This window comes from Cupressus sempervirens, chromosome 6 (assembly GCF_028749045.1).
Source record: "Cupressus sempervirens isolate cs-2001-9-10 chromosome 6, ASM2874904v1, whole genome shotgun sequence".
Taxonomy (NCBI): domain Eukaryota; kingdom Viridiplantae; phylum Streptophyta; class Pinopsida; order Cupressales; family Cupressaceae; genus Cupressus; species Cupressus sempervirens.
The window spans coordinates 481,471,473-481,495,330 of NC_143123.1; the positions used below are offsets into that span (position 1 = coordinate 481,471,473).

The 23,858-nt window shown below is 34.6% G+C and overlaps 1 pseudogene; it reads left to right on the top strand.

Moving 5' to 3' along the window:
- LOC149553133 (protein NRT1/ PTR FAMILY 4.5-like) overlaps window positions 1-21,221 on the top strand; it is a 54,752-nt pseudogene extending 33,531 nt beyond the window's left edge.
- Window positions 21,222-23,858: the final 2,637 nt, after the last annotated feature.

The following is a 23,858-nucleotide window of genomic DNA, read 5'->3' on the forward strand; positions in this document are numbered from 1 at the left end:
AACGATGTAGCAAAATGGTTGCTCATTAACATGGGAAGATGTTGCTTCATTGGTTACAGAAGCTCATGATAATGGAGATTCCAATGTTATGCCGATGGTAGTTGATCTAGTAAAGGGTTTAAGAGGTGGAGAGGTACGTAGAAATTTATTAATGATCATAACTAGATGTATGTTTCGTATCAACTCACAATGCAAATAATTTACACACAATTCAAAAATTTTAGGTTAAGCACCACAAAGCTATGTACTATCATGGCCACAAATTTTTCATAAAAAAGTTGGATGACACAAAGAAAACTTGTGATTCTGGGATAACTGCAGTTTTTGAGGTCACCAATATATCATCTAGAAATGACATACATCCTCACCAATCTCAAAATCAATACTATGGCATCTTGGATGATATAATTGAGTGTGAATTTAACACCTTCAAAGTAGTTCTATTTGTCGTCAAATGGCATAGGTTACGACTAAATCAAAATGATCTAGATAGAACGGTTATTCAACATGATAATGGATTTACAATGATCAATACAAGGTCATTTGAGCCAGTTGGAGACGAGCCCTATGTTCTTCCAAGCCAATGCGAGCAAGTGTTTTAACATTGCTTTATGACAAATCCTATTTTGGCAAAGATGGCAATACGTGGTGTTGTCTATTCCTTGGGAGATTGGATTGCACAGGTCTGTATCTCAACATTAACATGGAAAATGGTGTGAAATTGCACTTTCCTTAGTCATGGTTGCATACCTACTGCACTCTTTCCTTTGAAAAATGAATAGAAATACCATATCTAGTAGCTTCTTTATGTTGTATTCATTTATTGGTAATGATTCAATGTCATGCCATTTGATGGTAGCTTCTAGAGTTTCATTTAGTTGTAAGGTGTGTCTTATCTTTTCAAGTTTGTATACTCCATTTGGTAGTTTGGTATTAATTGATGATGTCTGGGATCTTCTACCTTCACTGTAGTCTTCATCATCATCCAACTTGTTTTTTGGTATTTTCCATGTTATCCTCTATTTCCATGGTCTTCAGCATGGTTGTGTATTTTATCTATCTAGTTCAAAGACTCTATGTGGCTAAGGTGGAAGCCATTTAGAACTAATAGTTGGAGAGATTGTGTTTGCCCCTATAAAACTAGAAAATGTCATGAGTTTAAGGTCAAGAAGGAAGAAGTCATAACATTTTGAGTAGCAAAATATGCTTAAAATTACATATTTAGTTGATTCTTTGGTGAAGTTTCTTATTTCAATTCAATTGATTTTGGTTGTCAACCAAATTCCTAACTCCAATGTATATTGTATTTCAGTGGTACATTTTCATAGGGATCTAAGCAAAATGATAGTTGACTATTATTTATATTTGAGAATTTGTGTTGTGCCTTACTATGATCCTCTGATAATAGAGGAGAAATCAATTTGAATTTGTTTCTCATGTCACATGTTGGATGCTTCTTCTTGTGCAACTAACCACTTTTGATGTAAGTTATGAACTCTAACGCTAGTATGCTATTACACTACCATTTATTAGAGAGTAGATATAATAAGTATCTCTGAATATAATGTAAGGATCTCTAAACATGATTAAAGCAGTATTACATAACATAGATCTAAACTCAAAATTCATGATGTTTTCCACTTTGGAGAAAAAGGGGAACTTAATATACTCGTAACACACCCCATCAGAAGAGATCCATTGGATGGTTTTTGTTGGGGTTTTACTCTCCTGGTGTAGCGCTAAGCTAGGCTTCTAGGTGCTAGGATATTTGCTCTTGTTGGTGGTTCTAGATCCGCTGAATGCTCTAGATAATTGTCTATCAAATTTTGGTTGAAGGAGCTATGCTTGGGCTATCAAGTCTTATGCAAATTTTGTCCTATTTTGTGGTGATAACATGGACTTCTATCAGTGCAGAAGTATGGTCTATAAATTCTTAGAGTCTCTAGTGCCTCTAAGATTTACACTGTTGGGTAACCAATTCTTTGAAGTCCCTAATGTTTGGTGACATTGAGCTATACCTATGTGAGTTATGTTTTGGTTTTCCTTCCTCATCTTCATTTCACTTTTGTGAGTTGTTTTGCTCGAGGCCATTGGAAATTCCCTTTGCTAGTTCCTAAAATTGGATGGATCTAGTACAATTTTGGGCTATTCTATGTTTGTATTCTAGTTGAAATAGAGATCTCTCCACTTCAATCATGGTTGATGAGACGCCATGGGTGAAGCATTGAATATGAGGGTTTTCCATTTTGTTATAGAGATTGCATCTCTATAGGATACATGCCTAATGATTGCCATTTTTTATTGGATAGGTGCTATCACTTGATGGAGGGCCATGAAAAATGACCATTTGACAATTAGAGCTTCTGATTCTATTTTAGATTTTCCTTTTTTGTACTTTTTTCTAATGAAGAAGAAACATTTTTTGATTATATTGATGCTTCTCATGCTATTGGTCTAAGCTAGACTTCTATTGCTTCCATTCTTGTCACAATTTTGGATGTTAGATCGTATTTTAGGTGCGATGTTCGCTAGCCTTGTGGCCTATGTTGTTGAAGTTACTACTCCCACTTATATTTTGAACAAAACTCTACTGATAATGCTAACTCTTAAATAATCACTCTTGGGCCTTGTTGACAGGTTGTAGTGGGGTTTTCTTTGTTGCAATCCTAACAATAGCGTTGCTTAGACTTTTGTCCAAGTGCATAGGAAGAGGTTTTTTTTGTTGTGTTGTTGATGCCCTATGTTTATGCTTTCATCCCTTGTTTGTGTAAAGGTTAACAACCCCTTATTTTGGCTGTTATAGAAAAACAACATATCAATATCATCCTTTCAGATTGAACAATAGTAGACGAGTAATGATACTATCTTGAAAAATACAAGAGGCCAAGACTACAATATACACTCGTTTGATGAAGCAAATAAAATCCTTCCAACAATAATTAGTCAGAACTATCAAAGTGAATTTTTAGGATTGTATAAACACAATTGGAAAATGGATCAAGAAGATTTCATGTCTTTCTCATGGAAACTTTGGTTATTATGTGTAAAATTGGCCTCATTCTTTTAACAATTATTTTCATGTTATCCATAGAATTTTTTTTATCATTTAAGTTTCTTGTTCTTTTAAGATGAACTACGAGATGCAGTGTTACTGGTGTTTGCAAATAAGTAGGATATTCCCAATGCAATGAATGCTACAGAGATCATGATAAACTTGGGTTGCATTCTCTTAGGCAGCGACACTTGTGAGTATTACATTCTTTATAATTTTTAGTACTAAAAATTGTAGATACTAATCATCTATTATGCTGCACTATTTCTACTTTGCATATAGTTTATCATCACTCTAGTAAACGAGAAAAAAATTGGAATGTTAAGTGTTGCTTGTGAAACAACCTGTATCATGTCCTAAGGTATATACAAAGCATATGTGATAGTTTTTTAGAAATAAATCCTTTTATTTTAGTTCTTATGGCTTTTGTTTTATTTTGCAGGTTTGAAAGATTATAGTGGAATAAGGTTCAAGAATTTTGTATTACAAAAATGTCTTATTTCTTTATTGATATAGATAGATTGAGGAGGTAAAAATTCAGTTTTGATGCATACTTATATGTAGGATGCAAACTTATTTTGATGTGACATTATGTGTGTTCTCTTTCACATTTTACTATCAATTTTCTATCCAATTTAATGACCCAAAACTACTGAGAAAAACTGTGAAGGTCACAATTGCTATTCAAATCTTGTACTACCTTTTTATGTTTATCGCTTACCTATCTGCCACTCCACAATTGATATTGACAGTCTCTTGCCCTCACCGTGCAATTGAACTACTTTAGTTTTATTGATGCAACTGAACTATGAGTGCCTTTTGTGTTCTTGACAAATCGTAAGCTTTCAACTTTTGTGAAGCCATTACGGATGTAAATGAACAACTGGTGAGGTGTCAATTTTAAGGCAATTGCTAGAAATATTTCATCTAGATTTTTAATTGATAGATTTTTAACTTTTCATGTCATTTTCTACTTTGGTTGGGTAGTTCTCCTTGCATTTGTACATCGTAAATCTTGCTGCAGTCTTTAGCCTAATGATAGTTTGGTATTACATCTAGGGCAATAACATAGTTGACTTAAAACTTTGCATTAAAGAAAATATCAAGGGATAATATTTGAATTGTGGATATTTTTAAATTATGTTGGTTTTAGACATAGTTATAGTTATAGTTATATATGCACTCTTATGATGATGTGATTGGGATTGTAAGTTTTTTTGTCACATTTATCTGTTTGAAAAATAGATGAAATTATTGGCTTTCATTCTTGATAAATAATTCTTTCCTAATTTTATTCTTCACTGCAGGAACCAAAATTTAGACATGTTGTGCCAATTATTGCAAAGGCTTTACTCTCATAGGAGCCTTTTAAACTGCAAAAAATTTGAGTTGTAAAGCATAATTTCTCGGTGGAGACTCAGGATATCATGCACATTTCTTCCTCCTTCCCATTGTTTTGTATGAAATAAATCATGTGACAAACGAAACAATGGTGTGGAGGTAGAAATGTGCATGATACCTTGACTCTCATGCACCAAGCAATTACGCTTTAGAATCAAGTTTTGTGTAGTTTAGAAGGCTCCTATGAGAGAAAAGCTTTTACAATAACTAGGATAGCTCGTCAAAATTTCTACATATCTTGGTCTCAATTTCGACACAAATGCAAATAAGAATTGGTATTTTGGTCACAATTTTGATACAAAACTGGTTTCCTTTGACATCTCATGTATGGCACCAGCGTAGAAAAGTAAGGTGTTTTTGTCACAATTTCGACGCCAAATTGGTGTAGGTTTATGTCAAAATTTTGACCAGCGATGCCCACAAATGAGGAAATAATAGTTCAGCTTGGACTAGGGAAATTGATGAAATTCGTGTCGGTAAGTCCACCTTTATGAAGCCAAAATTTTGACGTAGAATGTATGTGGTGAAAAAATGACCAAAAAAGACCGACAACAAGCTTGGTCACCTTATCAACCTACTCTTGTCAAAATTTCAACCTTTTTGCGTCGAAATTTAGGCCTAAATTTACTAGTGATATTAAAAATTCAAAGAGACCTCATGCACCCTTTAGAAAGTATAACCAATGATTAGATTTTGCTACTTAGTCATTCAATAAATTACATGCACATGTATTATGCACTTGATTTCCCATTAAATTTATTTTTAATATCTCATTTTGACACTTATTACTATAAAACAATTGCTTAGTGTAGCATAAAATAATGTGGTGAGGGTGATAAAAATGGGATTTTATAGTGATTTCCTAGTATGAAATCCAACCAACCCTTGGTTACATTACATGTCAAATGACCCACTAGGTTCAAACCAGACTTAAGCATTAAGAAGGTGCAATGATCCATCATTGTAATCAATGGTTGATTAGGGACATATTCAATTGAGATATGCAATATGGAGAGAATGAAGGGGGGAAAGACAAGTTTTGGGATGCAACTACTAGGAAAGAGAATTCTTATCAGCATAAATTTGGAAAATAGAAACCTGTAAGAATTTTCCTAAGGGAAAAATTCACCCAAGAACTAAGAACTCAAACAAAAGCACACAGTAGACCAAAGAGAGAGAGTATGATTAGAATAACAATGTATTCAATAACTGATTCTCATAAGAGTACACTAGGAGTGCCTATATATAAAGGCCTCAGGAGAGCTTCTAGAATGCATAGAAGTTAGCATCATGATGTGTCATACAACCAAGCACATGTCCACCAGATATTGGTTATCCGCTATTAAGCATGGAAGTAAGTGCGGTGATGAGAGGATAAGCCTACAAGGGTGGGACATGCAAAATAGTGTTGTAGAAACCATGTGCTTAAATAGAGTTGCATACTCCTATGTTGTCAATATGACAACTCAAAAGGTGTGCAAACTCCCAAGTGTCTCACAAATAAAAAATAATAGAATAATGCAAAATAATTAAATAATGCATTAACCTAAGTAAACTTAAGTAAGTGTAAATAGTAAAGTACGTATTTACACCAACACCCCCCCTTAAGTGCAACTTGGGGGAATGCCCTTAAGCTTACGAACTAGGATGAAGATGCATAATGGGTCCCGACTACTAGGCCATATTAGTTACCCATGTACATAATGAAAATGCAATCTCTCATAAAGTGGGGAAAGAGGGAAAACCTCATGGGAAAAACCCTCCCCCAAAAAGAGAGATAAATATGGATGCATCGATGGATGGAGTAATCAAGACCCCCCATTATGACATACATCTAGTATATACATAAGATAATAAGAGAAGGAAGAGAGACAGAATAGGCTGCCCCCCCAAAAGAAGAATGCCAACAAGTGAAAGCTACTCCGATGAAGAAGCTAGTCCATGAATGGAGAAAGATGTTCCTCCCCTTAGGAAGAAACAATGACAAAGGTACACTCCTGAAAATATATGCTAGCCCTAAAACCTGCTCAAGTATCCCTATACCAATGCTGAAGTTCACCCCTTCTAATTATGCTGAAAAGAATGAATGCAGATCTATCAAGGATGTCTGTTGAACCTGTTCCACTGAACCATTTGTCTCTTCAACTAACAAAGAGACCTCCACTAATTGTTGTTCATAAGGATCCACAATCAAGCCAACTTGTGCAGATTGATCATGTAGAGAATGGACATGAGGGTCAGAGTGAGCCCTCGCAACAACTGTAGAAGAATCATCATCAATGAGAAGATGTAAGTACTCAAGTCTGTCTCCCAAGTCAATTGAAGCTGGAGCTGGAAGACTAGATGTACCATGCTGAGATGGACCTTTCACTATGGCAATATAAGCACATGGACTGGACTGATGTGACCTCTCACTACAACTGTTGATAGAACCCCACGTGTCTGAACCTATTGAAGCACTATCGTTGGTGTCACTATCAATTTCCACTGTGTATGATGTGCAGAGAGGAGTAGAGGACAAGCTGGGAGAACTTTCCTCAAAGTGAACATCCTTCTCCACAAAGATCTCATGAGTCTCTAGATCCATAAGTCTATAAGCCTTCACATTGTCTTCATAACCAATAAAGGTACAAGGCCTACGTGACGGTGCCTTGCAACTCCTGGAAGAAAGGTTTGCCCATGCTGGACAACCGAAGACTCTAAGGTGACTCACAATTGGTTTTCTGCTACACCATGCCTCAAAAGGAGTCTTTCCATCTAAGGCTAGATGAGGAGACCTATTAAGTATGTGAGTAGCACTACTAATGGCTTCAACTTCAAGTGTAGGATCGAGAGACTTGGCCTTTATCATGCAACTTTCGATGGTCTTGAGAGTCCTAATCCTCATAGCTGCAACATCTGTCTTGTGCAGACTGAATGCTGGTGAGTTTTGAAGATCAATCCCCTTAATTTAGAAAAGGTTCTTAAGTCTTCTGTGAACATATCTATTCTCATTGTCCACCCTTAATACTTTGATGGCTTTCCTTGACTTGTGTTCAAGATGAGTCTTGAAGCTTGTGAACCAATTCATTCTTATGATGAAGGAAGAAGAACCAAGTGAATCTTGAAAATTCATCAACAAATGTGATTATGTAGAGGCCTTGGCTAACTAAAGTCATGGCAAAGGGTCCTGCTAATACCATGTGAACAAGCTAAAGAATAACTGGAGCTCGAGAAGACTTCCCTTTATCATACTTCTCCTTGATATTCATATCCACTGAACAAGATGAACATTCTCCCTTAGAAAAGTTGATATTAGGTAGACCTTTCACCATATGGTATGTGCAAAGTTGCTGAAGAGAGCGGAAGTCAAGGTGACCAAACCACTCACGCCATAAGTTGTTTGAAGTAGAGTGAGTTAACAAGGCTTGGGAAGGACTCTTAGGCACAAAGTGGGAGAAGGAATAAAGCCTCCTTTCATCATTAACTTTCCCCAATACTACCAATGAATTATCTTTGAGACTTTGCACCATCACTAAATCAGGAAGGAACTCAACCTTATGACCATCTCCAAGGTGAGTCATTTGGTAAACTGATAGGTGATTGGAGCTTAGATTTGGAACATAGAGAACATTTTTGAATTCCCCATCTTCCATTTCGACATATCCTTTCCCTTCAACTTCCATTTTAGTATCATCTCCCATGAAGATGTGTTGTACCTTTGACTTCTTCAATAAAGAAAAGACTTCCCTTGAAGAACCCATGTGGTAAGAGGCACCTAAGTCAAGTATCCATTCCAAAGAAGAACTTGAGTTTGCCATAAGTTCTTGACTTTTACCTTTTGAAGAGGTAGGAGTAGAATCCTTGGAAGTACCTGGCACTTGAATCTTATTCTTCTTGAGTAGATTTTCTAACTCATCGATTCTTTTTGTCTTGCAATGATGCTCGTCATGATTTGGCTTTTTGCAATATGCACAAAAGAGTTTGTCCTTCTTTTCATTACTTCCCTTCTTGTTTGAAGAAGAACTGCCTTGTTGAGAGGAGGATTGTTGTGTCTCAGATTGTGTTTTCTACTTCCACTGCTTCTTGTTGTTGTTGCTTTTTCCCCCTTGACTAGATTTCTGACCATCACTAGCCACTAAGGCTTTGGTCTTAGATGACTTGAGAAGTCCAAAATCCACCAAGTGAGATTGTTCAACAATCAACATATCTGCAAATCCATCAAAGGAAGGCTTCTGGTAAGTAGAGCCCATGGTCAACCTATGAGTATTAAAGCTCAAAACAAAGTTGGCATACTTAGAAGGTATCTTCTTGAGGATGTGATGAATCAATCTATCATCCTTTATGGGATTTCCACAATCTTTTAGAAGTGCTCTATACTCATTGACTTTAATGATATAATCCCGAGTTGTGTCATAATTCTTAGGATCCAAGAGAAGTAGATCATCTTCAATCTAAAATCCTTTTTCTTCATCAACTTTACCATACAACTATTCAAGTTTATCCCAAGCTTCCTTAGATTTTGAAAAAATTTTAATGTGAAAGAGAAGATCCCCATGTACACAACTCCTAATTACACCTAAAGCCTATTGGTCTTTTCTTTTCCATTCAATGTGCTCTTTAGCATCAGTAGGTTTGGTAATTGTACCATCAACATATAAACTATATCCTTTTTCCATTAATCTACTCCATGCAATATCTTTCCATGTAAAATAGTTGCATGAAGTTAGAGGAGGACATTTAAAACCCATGATGCATAAATAAAAAGAGCACAAAATAGAGACACAAAAACATAGTACACCCCCCCCGCCTTTCACTCAATCAAAAGACCCCCCCAAAGAAGATGTTGTTGGCACTTTATAAGTAGTGCATTTACAATGGGCCACTTGTCAAAATGAACAAAGTGGACTTTTTGATTTTGCTTTTACAACTTCCTTATGAGGCTGAAATTTGTCACTTAAGCACTGTAGCTTAGTTATTCAACAATTCTAAAAAGAATCAAAGCATTACAATGCCAAAGAAGGCCTAATTCTGAAAGTGAGAAATTGGTCCACACAACCCTAGAATCTAACTTTAGATCTAGAAAGTAGACAGAAAAAAATACACTTTCAGAAAAAATGAAACTTGAAAAGGTGACTAGATGTGCCCATACGGAGCTTCTGAAGTTGCAAAAGGCAGGATTATGCAGGTAAAATCACCAAAAAACATAATTTCTACAAAATTTGTACACCAAAACTAGAAAAAAATACCACCACTAGAAAATTTAGGAAATTCTACCTAATTTCAAAAAAAATTGCACCTGAATCGGAGTCTGGATGTCCAAATTATGAGCTTGCAAAGTCAGGCTGCCAAACTGAAAAACAATCTGGAGAAGGGTCTGGGAGTAAAATTGCAAGTCTAAATTTGACGATCAAATGACCATCAATGCAGTTGAAAAATGCCCTGGAATGACGTTTAGACGGGGGTCAAATTTAATATTAGGAAATGATGACGTCAGCAAAAAATGAATGCCCTTGGGTGACGTGGCAGCTGACTGTACGTACAGTCTGTGACATGGCACTGTATGGATGACATGTGTCACTACTCCAGTTCCACTGATGATGTGGTAGTCTAGGACTACGTGGCAATCTACATGTCGAGGGTGATGTGTCTAATTGTACCAGATGACATGTCAAAGTCCAGTGTGTACAACTAACTATACGTGGTCCACCAGGATGCTAACTGTGGGCAAAAAATAGGCACCAAAAACTTGATGTCATTGTAGTAGGGTTAAATCTGTTGTTGGAAACTTCAATACAGGCAGAGGATGGAATGCGATGCGCAGTGCCGAAAATCACTATGCATGATCGGAGAAATCCTACAGTGGGTGCGAGAATATCTTCAAACACTGCGCATGAGTGGATTTAAAAATGTAGACTTCCAAAAAGCTTGCGGATCGGAATACAAGCTACGATTGCCAAAAAACCACTACGTCGCTGAAAATACCGTTGCTGGGGATCCTTCACTTGCCAAAAAATGTAAAGACGCAGGCGAAAAAAATTTGTAGGGGGCCGGAGAATACTTCGTTGGGAGCAAACTTCGCCAGAAAAACCACAAAAATAGTTGCAAGACAACGACGCTGAAGTTTAAGGTAGGGCCGAAAAGGCTTTTTTGTGGCCGAGTTTAATATGCGGGCTACCAACTGTTGTGGGATATATCCCACATTTGGCGTGGTATGGTTCACAGAATTGTTTAAACTAAACACTCACCCAAAGGAAACACAAATGGCCGTAGGGCTTTAGACTTAGTCAGATTTGTGGGTGGTGTCATTGAACCAAATTTGTGAGCAATAGATGTGCTACAACCACTGATTGGAGCCCGCAGATTATGATTAAAACCCTGCAATAATAATAAATAACTTCCAAATGATAGATCTGGGATGTCACTGCCCGGGTCTGTCAATTTTTTTTTAAATCACACATCTGTGAAAAATGACCATACCCATACCACAAATCGGGCTTTCGGGTTTCGATTTGCAAAAAAAATTTGCCTCATAGTCGACTATGGGCCAAAGTAGGTGTGCTTATAGTCGATTTTCACCGGTTCAGCATTTCGGACACAATGGCAAGCTCAGATCTGATGCTGGACACTCCTAATTTTTGTAGCACTCTAGATTCAAGATGAGGTGATGAAGCAAACGAGAGGTCTCGAACGGCTTGTGATGAGAAAGTCTCCAAGTTGCTCTGATACCATGTAAGAATTTTCCTAAGGGAAAAATTCACCCAGGAACTAAGAACTCAAACACAAGCACACAGTAGACCAAAGAGAGAGAGTATGATTAGAATAACAATGTATTCAATAACTGATTCTCATAAGAGTACACTAGGAGTGCCTGTATATAAAGGCCTCAGGAGAGCTTCTAGAATGCATAGAAGTTAGCATCATGATGTGTCATACAACCAAGCACATGTCCACCAGATATGAGTTATCCTCTATTAAACAGGAAAGTAAGTGCGGTGATGAGAGGATAAGCCTACAAGGGTGGGACACGCAAAACAATGTTGTAGACACCATGTGCTTAAATAGAGTTGTGTACTCCTATGTTGTCAACATGACAACTCAAAAGGTGTGCAAACTCCCAAGTGTCTCACAAATAAAAAATAATAAAATAATGTAAAATAATTAAATAATGCATTAACCTAAGTAAACTTAAGTAAGTGTAAATAGTAAAGTACGTATTTACACCAACAAAACCAAAGGTTGTAGCTAACCTATAAAATTAATTTAAATAAGATCTAGATGGACTAGTCTGACTTGTTCCCTACACATTTGAAAACTCTTAGTCATAGATTGTCAATGAGATCCTAAACTTTCCAAATATTATTTGGCCCAAGCAACACTTATTTCTACATATAGAAAATAAAACAAATGTTTCATAGAAGGGAGTTCACCTCACTCAAACATTGGTTTAGGAATCAACCTTGAAAAAAAAATTGAATATGTATGAAAAGAAATCTTGTAAATTTAAAATTGATATTTGATAAAAATATGTCAATGTTTATACCTTCCAAAATGGACCTTAAGGTCATGATGTCTATGAATACGCTTATAGTTTATTTAATATACTTTTTGGATAATGTAATGTAGAGAATAATCAAGGATGCCATCTCCAAATGCATAGATCTTAACACACTCCTAAAAGATTAAATTTTATTATGCTTGATTTACTATTTCCTTGTGAAGAACTATATTCACATTGATATTCTTGTATTTAGGAGATGCATCTTCTTCCTTGATTGAAGCATCTTCTACTTTGTGTTGGAATCAAGAAACATTTGGAGGGTGTTGAATAAGTGTTCTAATTTTTTTAACCTTCCATATCTTATTATGCAACCATAAACCAATTAGTACAATTGAAAATAAAATAACTCATACAAAATACACACATCCATAATGTCATGACACCATAATTTTTATCGTAAAATCCTATTAAGGGATTTAGTACAAAAGTTATGCACTTGCATATATAGTCTTACAACCTCCAGATCACTATTTAAAGTAAAATGCACAAGGCACACTACCTTAAATAATTACGAATTTATGATCAAGGAATAAATCTATGAACAAAATATCAAATATTAGCCTTAGTATCTTCCCATTCTCTTCCAACTAACATTGTGTACAATCAATATCTTTATCTATCAACATATTATCACTATCAATCATCACACACCTAGATTATCTCAAAAGCATGATCATATATACTAATTATTACTAACTTGTTCTTCACAAGTCAACCCCCCCCCCCCCCCCCCCCCCCCGACAAAAAAAAAAAAAAAAAACAAGGTATTAACTAGATTGTAATGTTTCAAATATTATTAAATTTCAAATATGTTACCTTTAGTATACCCACAGCAGGTTAAGAAGAAGCTTCCATTACAAAGTGTGGAATATAGGGTGGTCAATGATGGTTTCATATTTTCCATCATCAGGTTCATTGAAAGGGATTATGCAAAGAGAATGTCAGTAGAGGGTACACCTCAAATAATAGAAGTTGGTATATATTATATAAAGTTTAAGACCTTCACCTATCTCTAGGTAGCTAGTACTCTCTTGTTCCCAAAGATGCACCCATGATATCCATCAAATAGGCTTATACTATTAGAAATATCTCAACAACTTGCCTTTGCAAATGACAAAGTGAGAAAATAGCACAAGAATATCTCATTGCTCATTGGTTAGACAAGAAACTATGTATATTTTCAAAGTGAAGTACGCCATTGATTGTATGATCTCATTGTGTTGAGTTAGGGAAGGTTTAAAGGTATTCCTTGTTGTTTGAGATTTCCCTCTCATGGATTCACACCATAACACTAATCTTGGTAAAGGATTTGGCCAAGAACCTATAAGATATTTGTTCTTGCATGAAATGGGAAAATTTGTAAAGTTGGCTGATTGCAAAGTTAATTTCACCATTTTCATATCCAACCTTGAGCTTAGATTTATGTGTTGATAGTAAAGGGTTGTTCAAATTGATTAATTTGTAGAGTATTTCTTGTGGTCATGCATTTTGTAGGAGCTCTTGACAATTTAAGAATGGCGGATCTAAGTGTTAGCACTAGATCCAAGATTGGAAGTTTTTTTGAAGAATTTGTGTAGCTTCTATCAAAGACTTCTAATAGTATCTCTAGAAATGATCCCACATGGAAGGACACATGCTATCATAATTGTGTTAGGGTATTTCCCATTTCTATAGAAGTGTGCAATAGCTTAGTGAAGTTCTATATGAAGGGAAAAAAAGGTACAAAATCAATTGTAAATATTTTAATTGCACACATGTGTTGTTTGCAAATTTTCTTTTATCAAAGTCTGGAAAAACTTTAACCATATGTTGGATGTGATTCTGATTTTGATATGCATGTTTTGACATTTGGAGATGCTAATGTCTTATCATTTTGTATGCTCATTTCACAATGAATAAGTTCTATCCTACCTACAACTATGTTAACAACTGATTCTTCTAAGTGTCAAATTTTTGGTACTGAAGTTTTCTTTGTCCTTTGATATAGTGTTAATAAATGCAAATGCATATTAGCAGAGATTACTGTCAAAGCACTTCTTGTTGTTGAAGATTTGGAAAGAAAAGATGTTAACTTGGATTTGATTGAAGTTGAAGGAAAATCTGGTGGAAGCCTGGAGGATATAGAGCTTCTTGAAGGCATTATTATTGACAAAGATACGAGTCATTTACACATGCATAAAAAAATTGAAGATGCAAAGATGTAGAAATGGTTGGCAATGTTGTTGCTTTTGCAAGTTTTCTTAGATATATATTATATACTAGTACTAGGGAAGAGAGTATTCCTGCAAGGCTGAAGAGAATAATCAAACCATTTCATATAGATAGTAATTTTCCATATAAACATAATTGGGGGGATATCTTTATGTTTTAACATTTCACTATTATAAGGCTTTATGCCTATCCAATGCCACCCCATATTTTTCCATAATTCTAGTGAGTATTTCAAACATATAAGAAGAATATTGAGGAAAGCTCAAGTACCTCCATCATAGGGTATTGTTGTTAATTTGACTGATCAAGGAAATATACAAAATGGTGCTCCATAGCTCTCTAGCCAATATTCAGCTTTGCATCATTATGTATTGTGCCCAATGATCTGGATTTGGGGAGGAAGACTATTCTGACTCCATGTGCCTACATTTGTTGGGGTTAAGAAATGTTCATGTACAATATAATTAACCTATACCAATGCTATTTAAAAAATGGACCAGTATTTGGGGGAATCATATTTCTGGCTATTTGTTGGGTTAACGAAATCACCATGTCCCACGATTTGTTTACATACCTATACTATTGCACTTAACCCTTTCTTCTGCCTGCGCATAGCTAGAATGAAAAGAAATGAGAATCAATTTTATTTTTTAATATCTCATGTTGGTCAAAATTTTGACCTTAAACTTTACAAAGATCAAAATTCAGACCTTTTTAGGACATATACCAAAAAAATAAAATCATAAGCCAAAATGGCCTTTGGTTAAAAATCAAGGGCCAATGTACTAGAGAGAGAGAGAGAGGAGGAGGAGGAGGATGTTCCAATCAAGGATGTATTACCAACCAAGGTTTGGTTGATTGACTCACTACTACTCTTAGAAACAAATTGGAGAATTATTTAGAATGGAACAATGGAAAAGCGAGATAGGTGGACTTGCTCAATATTTAGAAAAGGCATAGGGAAGCATGAAGGATTGCTCAAGTTAGAAGGGAATATTTATTCTCTTAGGGAGATGTTACCTGACCCAATTTTATATAACTAGCTGGAGGAGGACAAATGGGTTTGGAGTTATAACAATAATGGTCTTTTCTTAGTCAACTTGGTGTACTTATTCATAGAGACTTTGTGTGGTGAGGCAAAAACTAATTTGTGCAGTCACTAGTCCCCCTAGTCCTTTTGCCATTGTTTGCATGTAGGTTATGAAGGATTTTACCTTGGAAAGGTATTACACCATCTACCATGGGTATCACTTTCCTTTGCTCAACACGTTAAGGCATGGTGAGAAAACTAATGTCTCCTTTTTCTATATTTTTCTTTGGTTAATATCATTGCTAATGGGGATAATCTACCTATCCATCAAGGCATTATTTTTTTCCTATATCATCATGTTTACTCTCATCATCTCGGTCTATGTAGGTGTTTTCCTTGGAATGAATGTACCCCTTCGAATAGGTCCTCTATTGTTATTGAAGAAATTGAGCCTGAAAGGGATCTTGAGAAAAACCTTATGGAGTCTAGAAATGTCAGTAAAAACTAGGAAAAGACCAACAGTTCTAAGCTAAAAAAATACCCTTTAGGAGTACCTATTATTTGAAACTCCTTCTTGTTAGATTATGGTGACTGATCAGGAAAGTAAAAATTTTTGGGCCGTGGCCGACGTTGTAGCCGACATATTATGGCCGACATATGGCCAACATGTTGCAACCCTAAAATGGATAAAATACTTGTGTAAAAGGGTTTAGGGTTAGGTATTTTCATTTTTTTGTGATGTGAAATTGATTCTTGTGGCGGTATTGAGTTGTAAGGGATTATGACTGTAATCAGGTTGTAATCACTAGATTGTAATAAGATTGGACTTGCTGTTTGTTGGACGTAGCCCAGGGATTGGGTGAACCATGTTAAATCTTAGTGCCTTGTGTTCATTTCTGTGTGATCTATTATTTTTCTATTATTGGTTATATTTGCATGTAGTTTTTATTTCTGTCTGTGGTTTATCCTAACACTTCTAAGCGCAAGAATGCTTCTACTAAATTTAGTCCTGCATGAACCCCTAAAAAGAACAAGATTTTAGAAGAGATCATAGAGGTGGATAGACAAGACTCAGAAGGTTCAGATGGAGAAGAGGGAGAAAATAAACCTTTGGCTTAGGGCCACATAATTGATTCTAGTTTGGGGGAGAGAAGGTTTGTTTTCTTGAGAAATAAAAAAGGTAAGAACTATAAAGAGGAAAGCAAAGAGGAAACCTGAGACACTTAGAATGAGAAGTTGGTCTATGATACTAAAGTAGAGGAAACCCAAGAAAAGGTGGAGAATAATACTACAAAAAATAAGAAATTCATAGTAGAAGATGCCGATGAGATTGAAGATGAGGAAAATAACACTCAAGAGGCTCGTATTGAGGTTGAATTGGGGATTAATAAGGAGGTCACATTGTCTAAAAACATGGCAGAGAAGGAAATACAAGAACTGGTGAATTTGAGTTGTCCTTTATGTAGAAAAGGATTTACAAAAAGGAGAATGACTTCACTACCTAGATTAAGGAGATTCATGATAAAGTTGGCATCCTCAACAAAAGTTTTGCGAGTGCAATCACTAATAATGAGCTTGCCATGGCAATTTCTACCAATTGTAGCATTTAGAAGGAAATGGTGAGTAATGCCTTGTTTGGCACCATCATAGGTAAAAGAAAACTCAAGAAGGTTGGTCTACTAAAGGATGACAATCATGAAGAGGTGAACTAGAGCCCAAATGATGTCACTAACTAGATGGAAGACCTCAATTTCATGGTTGAAGACTAGAAAAATGTTAAATAGGCTTAGTGATTCTATCCCTCTTGGATCTTTTTGGTTTGGTTTTCGCTATTATGTTAATATTTAAGTGTTTTTCCTACTTTGGCATATCTGTTGTGACCTTGATTGTAATTTAGAGATCTACGACCTTAAGACTTATATGTATTTTGTTCATCCCTACTCTGATTGGGGCTAGAAAACTATTTTCTACTTTAGTAGTTACTGTAGATTTAGTTATGGTGTTTGGGTTGATCCTGTTAGTTGCTTTTTGAACTTATGGCAATTTTTTATTAATTTTATTATCTAGTAGGACTCTTGCGATTTGGGCTTGAAGTGTCTTTTTTTTTTCTTTTTTCTTTTTTCTCTTCTGTCGCTTGGTTGTAATGGCCCAGAGAAGTTAAGTTTGGAGTGTAATGTTATTACATGGGTTTAGGACCCTTTTCCTACCTCTTTTAATCAAAATTTACATGAGAGTAGTTATGTGTACTGTGCATATGTAAAAATTGTTATGACTTATTACTCTTTAATATAAATTATTACTTGTTCTTTTTATACCACAAGAGTGAAATATTTTTAAAAAATTAGATAATTTTAGGACTAATAGTTATAACATACTAATAGACAATATGAGTTTTATTTGGATTCAAACAGAATCCAAAAAATTGGAACTTATGAGATGCCTCTTTCAATTAATAAAAATAGCATTCTTTATTTAAATATAGTTAAGTCATGTCATGATATTTTAAAATGGTATTCATTTTTCAACATTGTTATTGTTTCCTAGAAATAATTCTATTTTTAATATAGGAAAGAATGATCCATTTTATGTTTATCTTTGTCTATTTCTAACATTTAATGAAACTTGAGAGGTCATCTAGGATCAAACTAATTAGATCTTACTGCATCCATAAAGAATGGAGTAGTATTTTTTAAGAGACTCTCTTTATTTCTCTAGAAACTTACAAAGATAATATTCCATTTTTTTCTGACTAGCACTATGTTGGAATCCCAATTTGAGTACTAAACAAGATATATTATCGTTGAAATAATAGAATTTGTAATTCCATGCCTCATTAATGTAGGCATAGATGGAGGATAAAATAAAAAAATATTTGATCACATAGTGTAATGAGACAACATACAATATACAAATGAAATAAGCTGCCATAATAGGATAAGGGTTTCCAATATTGTCTAGGGTTTATATATTTATTTATAGATATGTAGATTACATAAATGTAATGATATTATAATACAATGCTTCAAACTTAATACTTGGTTCAAATATTTAATTTCATTTCTTTAAAATTTAGTATTCTATTCTACCTAGTAATAGGTTAGAAATTTATGTAATCTTTAGAGTGGCTAAAAATTTCTAAAATGAAACATCATATATTGATGCATCAAGGTAGGACATGTGTTCTCCAACTAAATTATGAGATCAACAAATGCAGTGAAATGTAGTTAGATTTATAAACTTTAACTGGAAAATGATTGAAAAGTAAATACAAATTCGCAAACAAAGAAAATAACTGAATGAAAAAAAAATTCTTAAAAAAAGAGTTTTATTGTGTGTTACATTATATCGTTATTCTATCCTTCCAATTTCTTATAATCCTAGGCAAATGACTTGGTCATATGAAGTGCAGACGTTGTTAAACATGCTACTTTTCCCTCTTAGTGTATAACTTGGTTGGTTTCTGAATTTTTTTTGGTTCTTTACATCCTTTTATCTTTGTTCCTTACAAAATGATCAGTTTTATTAACAAATTTTATTCTATTAACTTTGAAAGATTTTATTTCCATACATTTTTTAAATTTTCAGACGACTTATTCTTTGTTATCAATAGATTGTTGGATGCATTAAGTAATTTTTTTATCATTTTAAAATATCGTCTAGTTAGGTTCAATGAATCTTATTTAAATTATTAGCTTGATGGCATATTTTTCTTTGTATGAAAATACTTCATTGGGCACAATAAGGCATTCATATCTATCATATTTAGTTCAGAGAAATAGTTTGAACATTTGCCTGTGATGCTTACATGCTTTACATTTGATGTAATATACTTGGGTATCAACTTTGAATCACCATAGATTTATATGATATTCATACCGTGTTCTGAACTCCCATTCAACAACAGCTGCAAGGACTCTAACAAAAAATTTAGCATCCTCATTTACAGCTGCTAAAGCCTGAGAACTCTGGCATAGGATGTAGAGTCAGTGTTTACAGCTTCCATATGGATTTTTCTTGAAAGTTTCGGAAGCCCTTTTAAATTTTTCTTGTTGCCCGTGTATCCTACAATCTGAATATTCCGTGAACACATATTTCTTTGGGGATCTTCCATCTCGAGCAGTTCACAGATCCATGCTTCTACATTTTGTATAATTCTATGAGAGAAGTTGTAGCGATTACATCTAACAAAATTCCCATGGTAGCATGTTCCAAATTTGATGGATGCTGGCAAAGATTGAGGAGTCCAGATTGTTTCCTATAAATCCAAACTTCTCGAAAGATTCTAAATCCTTTTCGACAAATCCTCTTCCTAGGTATCTTGCGAGCAGAGCGTTCCATGTGAAGACATTCCTGTCAAGCTGTTCACATCCTCTTCTACATTTTGCAAACATGTCTACCTGAGAACGGTTCTCTGCAGCAGGGAGTTCTTTCTCCTCTACAAGGCGTGCTTTCTCAAAAGAAGTAGAGATGAGAGCTAGTGAGGAAGAGCGATATCTGACAAACTTATGTACTGCAGAGTAGTAACTTAACCCATGCGCGGGTGACCAGGAATGAAAAGAAAGTTTAAAATTTGAATTTGTGCGCATCCACCAAACGCCTTCTGTTAATGGTGAACTGAAGGTTGGGACGAGTCACGGCTGGGCCCACACCAGCCAACGAAACAGTTAACGCTTTGAGTGTGCTGGTTAAGCCCAGCCCTATTCTAGGTGTTTATAGCTGCAATCCACAACCAGAATCTCAAGACACCAGAGAATCCCAACGATCTATATGAGGTACATGATAAGGAAGCAAATATCAATGCCGAGAGGCTTGCACATACAAGCCAATTCAAGTATGTAAGCTCTAACACTTTGTAGGGCCATTATTATTATTTTTATTTAAATACTCATTTCCTGTGGTAAAAACGTATTGTAAATAAGCTAGAGAGAATGAATAAAAGAAACAGTGAATAGACGGGATGACTTAAACATTATACATGAAGGTTTGGTTCATATATTAAAAATGTTAAATAATAAAAATTGATTTATTTTTTAATCTTAATTGTTTATTCCATATGTAATGAATAAACATGCTAATCGAAATTATTTGTTTGATTTTTTAATAGATTCCTAGACAAAGCGGCAATATTAAGTAAGGATTCCTCTCAATTTGAAAATGGGGTGGAGCCTATTGGGTGGAGATTATGCACAGTTACCCAAGTAGAAGAAGCCAAAATACTTATTCGAATGGTACCCATTTTTGCAAGCACAATACTATTGAGTGCAGGTCTAGCACAACTGTAGACATTTTCTGTGTCTCAGGGTTTGACAATGGATCGAAGCATGGGAAAGCATTTCAAAATCCCAACTGCTTCTTTATCAGTAATTCCTTTCCTATTTCTAGTTATTCTCACTCCAATCTATGACAGAATCTTTGTTCCAGTTGCAAGAAGATTCACTGGGCATGAAGCACGGATTACACACTTGCAAAGAATAGGAATTGGACTTGTATTGGCTATGATAGCGATGAGTATTTCCGCTATGGTGGAGGTGAAGAGAAAGCATGTAGTGAAAGAGAATGGGATGTTAGATGCAATACCAATTGTTATGCCATCTATTCCAATGAGTGTGTTTTGGTTGCGATTCCAATATTTTGTTTTTGGAATTGCAGACTTGTTCACTTTTGTGGGATTGATGGAATTCTACTACAGTGAAGCTCCTGAGAGAACGAGGTCCATGGCCACTGCATTTACGTATGTATCTTTGTCATTGGGTTTCTTTCTCAGCAGTGTTTTAGTTAATATTGTCAACAATGCAACACGAAACATCACTGAAAGCCATGGTTGGCTTGGGGGTAACAATTTGAACTGAAACCATCTTGACTTGTTCTTTTGGTTACTTTCTATCCTTCTCTTGCTCAACTTTTTCAACTATCTCTTCTGGTCAAGTTGGTACAAAAACAAATCAGTGGCTAAGATCCAAGAAGACATGGTAGCTATGAAGGCTTGACATGAACATGCCTATTGGAGGCAATATTTCTTTTAGTCTCACTAGAGACAATATAGTTTGTTTGTTTTGGTCAACTTTGACACGGAAATAGATGTTTTAAAAAAAATCTTCACTTTGAAATGCGTATTACTAAAATATTGTAAAGAATTTGAAGATGATGTAAACTAGTGATTTGTAGCATTTTCTGCCTAGTTTCTAGCACTATTTAAAAAAAAATCTAAAGTAATTGAAGTACTGTATGTTATCTCCTTCAAGAAGTGGTATATAAGAAAAATCAACATTTTTAAAGAGTGATGGTCATTTTGATCAACATATTCTTTTTTTAAAATATGATAATGATAAAATTATTTCAAGGATAGAATGGTAACATCAATACCTAGGCATTTTACTTGGTTATGTTCAATTTCGTTAAAAATTGTAGATTTTATTCAATGATAAAGATATGTTAAAGATAAATTAGACATAGGTTGATTTTGACTTATATAAACTTTTTTTTATAGATCGAAATATTTTTTCTTGTTTTGTTAGAAAGGTAATACACATACCTTGGTAGAAAATATATTTAAAATTTTATGTTTTTCACATTTTCCATCTTTCCCAAATCCTCAAACCTAGGCTTGTGACATGGCCAAACACCCTATATTTATTAAAACTACAAATAAAATGTCACAATAAAAATAGTGTATATTACAAGTATAGTCATCAGATAGAATTCAAAGTAGAACAATTTGGTAATTTAGTTGTACAAAATAGACCTATTTTGCTCTTGTTTGAGCCCTTAGAAGGGCAAAATTTTATGGAAAATTTAAGAAATTTGTAAAAATTGGTATTTTGGGGCTTCGAATGAAGCTTTTGGAGAGGCTTTGAATGAAGGCCCCTTCATTTGAAGCCCCACTTTTAGAATGAGTGGCACAAAGGGGGCTTTGAATGAAACCCTTTAGGTACTTTTTGGCCACTAGGGGCTTCTAAAAAAGCAATCAATTTCATTCAAAACCCCTATATTAGGGGCTTCGAATGAAGCCCCTAGGGACCTTCATTCAAAGGTCGAGCTTCATTCAAAACCTCTAAAATAGGATGTCTCCATTTTCCATTCAATTTTTTTGTGATGCATTAGGGCCAACATGATATCTTGGATATTGATGATGAAGCCCAAGGAAGACTATTTTTAGCTTTAACAATTTTCCCCACTAGCCCCTATATTAGGGGCTTCGAATGAAGGCCATAGGGATCTTCATTCAAAGGTCAAGCTCAAAACCTCTAAAATAAGATGTCTCCATTTTCCATCCAATTTCTTTGTGATGCACTAAGGCCAACATGATATCTTGGATATTGATGAGAAAGCCCAAGTAAGAGTATTTTTAGTTTTAACAATTTTCCCCATTAGCCCCTCAATCTTCTTATGCAACCCTTCAACATGGTCTAATACTTCCATAGTAGAACCTTTCTGCACAAAGCTCTGAATATCATCAAACCTGACATTGAGGGACATGTAGTTCAAAATCAGGTTCTTGATGGAATTAAAGGTCAGTTTTCCTAATTTGTAGGAGTACAAGGACATAGCCTTAGCAGTCTAAAGGAAACCAAAAAGATTGCCTCCACCTTCATATGCTTCAAGTCCTCCTCAAGAAGCCACACATTAAGCTCATTTGGAACAATAGTATTTAAGAGAGGAGTATGTTAGTAGAGTTATAGGTAGGAATAGGAAAATGGTGCTCAAGTAAATCATCATAATCCATTAGAAAAGGGAATTATTTCAAGCAATATCCCCTTAGAAACAATTTTATTTTCATTAAAATCACTTTGATCTAGGGTAGGGACTTTCCACTCAGGCAAGAGAGAAGGAGAAAGGGAGTTAGGGTTAGAGAAAATATGACACACATGACAAGAAAACATCCTATTAACAAAGTCATATGACTCAAGACTATCACCATCTTCCTCTGCACTATTGAAGATATTAAATGTTGATTCTAATTCAAAATCTTAATTAAAAAATGAATGTACAACATATACTAATCATCCAAATGTACTTTGTATTTTTTGTTCCCAATCTCTTTCATTGTTTTTATTAGTAGATAAAATAATCTTAAATAATCTAAAAAAATATTTACCTATCTAATTAGTAAATTCCTTAACAGTATTAATAAAATATACCTTGACTTCTCACATATCTAACATGTGATTTTTTTTCAAAATTATTCTTGTGTATCATAGATTTATTTTACATTAAGATTATGTTTCTTATGGTTTCACTCCTTCAATAGCTATCACTTCTATCTACTTCAAAAATTTAGTCTCATAAATAACTATAAAAATATAGATATTCAATCATATAGGTATCGCCAATCAAACTTACCAAGATAATGCAATCACTAATAAAAATCCACTTAATACTTATAAGTTGGACAAAAACTAGGGATCAAAGTATATTGATGATACACTAATTGAAAGATCAAAAAAGCTACCTCAATTGTTCAACATTTAAATAAAGAAATATCAAAACAAAGATATATATATATATATATATATATATATATATATTCTCCCATATTTGTAGATAGATCTTACATAAAAAAATATCTATCTTTTTTATTCATACATGTATGCTTGCACAAATACATATAACTTTAAATAATATTT